This window comes from Trachypithecus francoisi, unplaced genomic scaffold (genome assembly GCF_009764315.1).
Source record: "Trachypithecus francoisi isolate TF-2019V2 unplaced genomic scaffold, Tfra_2.0 Lachesis_group16, whole genome shotgun sequence".
Taxonomy (NCBI): domain Eukaryota; kingdom Metazoa; phylum Chordata; class Mammalia; order Primates; family Cercopithecidae; genus Trachypithecus; species Trachypithecus francoisi.
In genome coordinates this window covers 64,848,026-64,854,121 of record NW_022681461.1, presented here as the reverse complement: position 1 = coordinate 64,854,121, position 6,096 = coordinate 64,848,026, and positions in this window count along the sequence as shown.

Here is a 6,096-nt window from a genome sequence, read left to right as displayed (position 1 = left end):
GATGTGAGCACAAAGAATGAGACATGGTTCTTGTTCTCAAGACATAGTCGGGTGAGGAAGAAGAAGAAAACTAAAAAAGTAACTCTTAATTACTTCCACCTCTCCATTTCTTCCAACACACAGACTTCCTAAGTGTTGTTTTGCTGTTCTTCTGTCAAATACAGTTTAAGCCTTATGCCCTTAGAGTCTGCATGATGAACCAGTGCAAGAGCTGCCCTACATGGCTAGACCTGCCGAACGACAGTCTCAGGAATGTGTGCCATCCTATGACAAGTTTCCGACAGAAAATCTCCTCTGAATTTACAGAGGCTGAGATATAAAAGCACACCTGACACCCCCAAGTCTGCACTGAGTAAAAATAAAACACAGGATTACTACGTTCTTCGAATCTGTGCTTGGTTGCTTTCCAAAATGAATTCCTCATTTTAAACTTCAATACATATTATGGTTGGCCGGGCGCGGTGGCTCAAGCCTGTAATCCCAGCACTTTGGGAGGCCGAGTCGGGTGGATCACGAGGTCAGGAGATCGAGACCATCCTGGCTAACACGGTGAAACCCCGTCTCTACTAAAAAATACAAAAAACTAGCCGGGCGAGGTGGTGGGCGCCTGTAGTCCCAGCTGCTCGGGAGGCTGAGGCAGGAGAATGGCGTGAACCCGGGAGGCGGAGCTTGCAGTGAGCCGAGATCCGGCCACAGCACTCCAGCCTGGGCGACAGAGCGAGACTCCGTCTCAAAAAAAAAAAAAAAAAAAAATACATATTATGGTTAATTTGGGGAAAAAATCTTTTGACTCATGATTGTCCATATTTTCCTTTAAATAGTATTGTTGACTAACTAGCTCTAATCTTTGGTACTGGGTCTTACTAGATCTACTTTTTGCATAATTTGTGATATACCATATAAACCAATAGTATGTAAACAGAGATTGTGTATAGGTTCACTTGACACAAATCCTTTCTATGTAATGAAAGAACACTTCAACGCATGTCTTGGGTTGAACTATTATTTCTAAATCAGTGATAACTAGATTAGTGAAATTTTATTTATAGCCATAATTCATCTCGACCAATGTTTTCACAAGTATTTGAAAGTGTAATAAAAATGGGTAAAAGATGCAGACAGAATTCAAGAGATACAAATAAGCACACATAAAAATATGTCATTTTCTCTCTAGTCTCCCCCCCAATAAAAATATGCTGTCATGTGTTAAAGAAATGTCAGTTAAAGCAACCTTGAGATACTTCCTTTGTATCTATTAAATTGGCAAACATGTTTAGAAATGTTCTTTCTTGACTTGGGCAGTGGTTAGACAAGTGTTCACTTCATAACTATTTGACAAAACTGTGTACTCTTCTGTACCTGTAACAGAAAATATTAAGAAAAATTTCCATTGTTTTTGCGAGTAAGTCTTCTGCTGGAGCTTGTTCTAAGGAAATATGCACAAAGAAGTTCTCTGTAGTATTTTCTAAAAAGCAGAACTGGAAACTAATTATCTACCAAAACAGAAAAGGTTTAGCAAATTACAGTAATGAAGGAAAATTACAAAATATTATGGCAGTTGTAAAAACCTAACGCGCATTTTTGAGAACGTATTACAAAACAATGATTTGCAGTACACAAATCCATACACATGTGCATAAGGATTAGAAGAGAGTATTAAAAATCATAATGATAAAGGAACTCTGGGTAACTTTCTCCATAAGTTTTTATTACTGTTAGATTATCTTTACCACAGAGAGCACAGAACATGTGGTTAAAATGCAAAGGACAGGAACATCCCACTGGCAAGGACTACTCATGTCTAATCACAGTGTGATCATTAAATATCCTGTCCAAATGTACTCAGAACACTTTAGATGTTTACAGGATATGGCAGAAAAGGGAAGTCTGAGAGAGGAAGAGTTGTGTGGAATTGATCTTTCGTTTTGCTTCTGATCTTTTATTTTCAATTTTAGATGCTTTGGAAGTTATTTTTCTTCCAAGTTTAGATAGCTCTTAAGACAATCCATGGAATTTGTTAAAATCTCACTGAGTTCCTACTCTCAATCTTACAATGTTGCTGGGGAAACCAGGTATTCACCTGTATTTTGAAAAAAAAATTGAGAATCAAGGATGAAAGTTAATAGTTGTCTACTGCAAAAGGTACAACAGTATTTATTGCTAAATGAACTGCACCACTAACCTTACACAAAAATGCTCAGTGAGGCTGGAGTGGGGTATGCTGGTCAGCAGAGGCTTTAAAGATAGTGGGAGATCAACACCCAAAGTGCAAGGGTGGGAATAAAGAGAAGAGCAAGAACTGTTTGCTTGAAGATATTAGCTAGGGCTCCATTATGTTAAGGAATCCAGATGTGCCCTGTTGGTAATGGCGAGTTACCAAGGTTGAACAAGAGCAAGTAAATGCTCAAAGATGTGGCTGGGAGACTCCCTGGAAGCAAAGCATAAGACAGGTTGAACCGTGCACACAGGTGGTGGAGGGAGAAGGCAGCAGTCAGGGTTTGAAGAGACTTGAAATACAGAAAGAACAGACAAGAAAACATGAAAACATGGAAAAAAATCCAGGTTTGTGGGGGCTGAAAATCAGGGCTTCGGCCTCACCACCTTCTACAACTCCTCTAGGCAATGAATCACTTTAGCAAGCCACAGCTTTCTCATCTGTAAAACAGGAATGACAATCTGCCCTTAATGATGCTGTCAGGGGATCAAAGGTGCAGGGCCGTAGTATGCAAATGACAAGAAGCCCCATAAGTTTAAGTGAAGAGGAAAGAACTCATGCAAAGATGTGCTGGATAGACACATCCTTGGGTAAGAGAGAGGAAGACTATTCCAAGGTCTGGAACCTACAAAATGGGACATTTACCCACCCCACCCCTTCATTTGCAACTATTCATGAAATTCACCAAAATTATTTCCTAGAGTTTTACTTCTATTGTTTTGCTTTTTGGATTACCTTCAGAAATGGTTATACTGTTGAGTTTACCTTCTAGAAGATGTAGAAACAGTAAAAGAACAGAGCCACCTCAGATCACTCAAGGGTTGTTCCATTTTCAAAAATACACTGACTTTTGAAAAGTCCCTGAATTGGTTGGATAAAATGTCTGAAGCGGTTGTGGGGAAAAGCAAGACAAGTCTTAACTACAGAATATATTTTTAAGGAGATGCAGCTTTATTACTTTCAAGTACAAACAATAATTTGGACTTGGCTAACCAAATTTGCCTACTTGAGAGAATCTGCTTTAATGTACAGATATAAATGATTTATAGTTAGCACAATCACTTATGGGTAAAAAGAGTGCTTCGATGATGCAAGAAAATAACTTCTCATCTTAGAGACATCTTGTTCCACAATCACTCCACTATTTGCTTAAGCAATCCCTTCTTCTGCCTACCCCACACAGTTCAAATATAAACTTTATCTCACGCCCTCTAAATCACAACATACATCAAATTAGTGAAATATGAGTTGATTACTTTTTCCGCATTGCTATAGATGTTGGATTGGTGACAGAACTCTCTCTTCAATCTGAGCGTCCTCATCAAGTACACTAAGTCCAAATCAGTGAAATATGCCTGTTCACCATCTGAGTACAAAGACGCCAAAACATAATGAGCTTTTATCATCTGAATTAGTAATTTTCCAGGGTTGAATATTAAAAACACATCTTTACTTGGTTGGGCACATTTATGAAGAATAGAAGTAGCTGAATTCTTTAGGCTGCAATAATTAAGTGGGTTTACACTGGTCAGGATTGAATTACTAAACAACTGAACTGTTCCAGGGAAGACCAGAAACACTGAAACATCCTGACAGCAAAACAGCTTTTTGCACTGAGCGTGACCGTTCAGTCTGATGAGGCTGATGGGAGTGGTGCAAAGACTACTCAGTAATCCATCTGAGGATTTATTCCGAAAAAAGTTTACTTTCCTAGAGCAGGCATGGGGAACCTTTGATTAGAGACACTGCCAAAGATGGCTAATGGGCATTTTGTCAAAAAAGTGAATCTGTTCTTTTCATCAGACACTCCATCTGAGGACAGCGTAATTCTCAAGGGTCTTGGTTGTCTTAAACCAAGCAAAAGCACCAGCATAACCACGTAGGAGGGCTGTGTCAAGAAGACAGACCTAAAGGGCTTCTCCCCTATCCTGACAACTGTGTCCACAGGCAAAGGTGACAGTATGCCCTGACCAGACTGCATCATGAGTAGTAATCTGATTCTGCTCACTTCCCTACAGAGAAAGGCAAGTGGCTTCATACACCAAGGCCCACAGAAGGAGGCACAGAAAGCTATAAAAGTGACGTTGGGGCTGGGTGCAGTGGCTCATGCCTGTAATCCCAGAACTTTGGGAGGCCAAGGTGGGCGGATCACGAGGTCAAGAGATCGAGACCATCCTGGCCAATGTAGTGAAACCTCGTCTCTACTAAAAATACAAAAATTAGCTGGGTGTGGTGGCATGCGCCTGTAGTCTCAGCTACTCGGGAGGCTGAGGCAGGAGAATCGCTTGAACCCAGGAGGCTAAGGTTGCAGTGAACTGAGATCACGCCACTGAACTCCAGCCTGTGGACAGAGCAAGACTCTGTCTCAAAAAACAAACAAACAAAAAAGTGATGTCGGTAGGATTCACCTCTAGGCAACCTGGAAGCCACACCATAACAACTTCAAGTTGCCAGCTGGGTTTGGTCAAAGAAATGTGTAAAGCCAGGATCCACTATCCTTAGCTGATTCTGTTAGATCAAAATGCCTAACCTAATACAAACAATTTCTTCAGGTCTAAAATACTGTTTCCGAAAGTATTTCTTTTGTTTTACAAATGGAGAGCCGTAATCATTTTCCTGTGAATACTAGAACGATTATATAACCCTCATTCAAACCTCACCAAGTGTTTTCAACAGCCAGAACACAGCAATTTTTAAATTACGAAAAATGAAGTGCAAACCTTACAATTCAATAGCAATGTTGCCCACGTTTTACTCACGAACAGCTATCCAATTGCATGCACCTTCCTGCAGAACTTCTTCCAAGTCCAGTCCTTCCACTGGAGGGGCTTTCTTCCTATTTCTCCAATAGGTCTAAAATGTCAGGTTAGAGTCAGATTTGGCAATGTGTTTTATTTCAAATAATGGAGCTGAAGGAAACTACATTCCTTTGGAATGATGACAGAATCTACTAGAAACGTCACACATCCACTCAGCTCTCCTGGATCCCTGTCCACACCATGAAGCCCGAAGTTGTTATGATGGCCTTTATGAACCTGAGAGAAGCCCCTTGCTTCCACCACACCACGGTGCCACCCAAGAAATCCAATCCTTGTAAGAAAGGATGGGGCTTATCTTCTCATGACTTAGAATTTTTCAGAAATGAGAATATTCACAACAGAGGGAAAGGCAATTCCCTTCCCTATGCACTAAGGAAGACAAAGTCCGTGTGTGCATGAGCTAGTTCTCAAAGGCAATAAAAGGAGAGTAAATAATAGTTTTAGTTATCCCCTACCCGCTTCTCACTCTGACTCCCCACTTTGCTTTCTTTTGCAAAAAGGATGAGCTAGTTTTCCATTTTTATAACTGGCGACAGTACGAATATATCCAGCATCTATAAAGCAGTTAAATAAAATCTCAGGCCAAATAAAGGCCTCCATAAGGAAGAATAGACATTAGGACTCCAATTACTGCCCAAAGTTCTGCTGTCAAAATCTAGCTGCATGATGATGCCACTGCACTCCACCCTACTGTATAACAGAGCAACACTGCCCAGGAAAAAAAAAAATTCCAGCGGCACCAAGTACCACCTTGATGACTTCTATATTCACCACTAAAAACTGAAATAGAACACACTATATACAGCTTCAAGTTTGTCACTTTAATAAAACTTTTAGCACAAATAATTTTAATTACTTGCTCTTTGAAGCTATTGGATAGATCTGAGAGTGAGGTGGGGTGGGGATGGGCATTAGATCAGTAACAGTTACCTGTTCAGGCTCTATAAAAAGTAAAAACTCAGCCAGGCGCGGTGGCTCACGGCTGTAATCGCAGCACTTTGGGAGGCCAAGGCGGGTGGATGACCTGATGTCAGGAGTTCGAGACCAGTCTGGCCAACATGG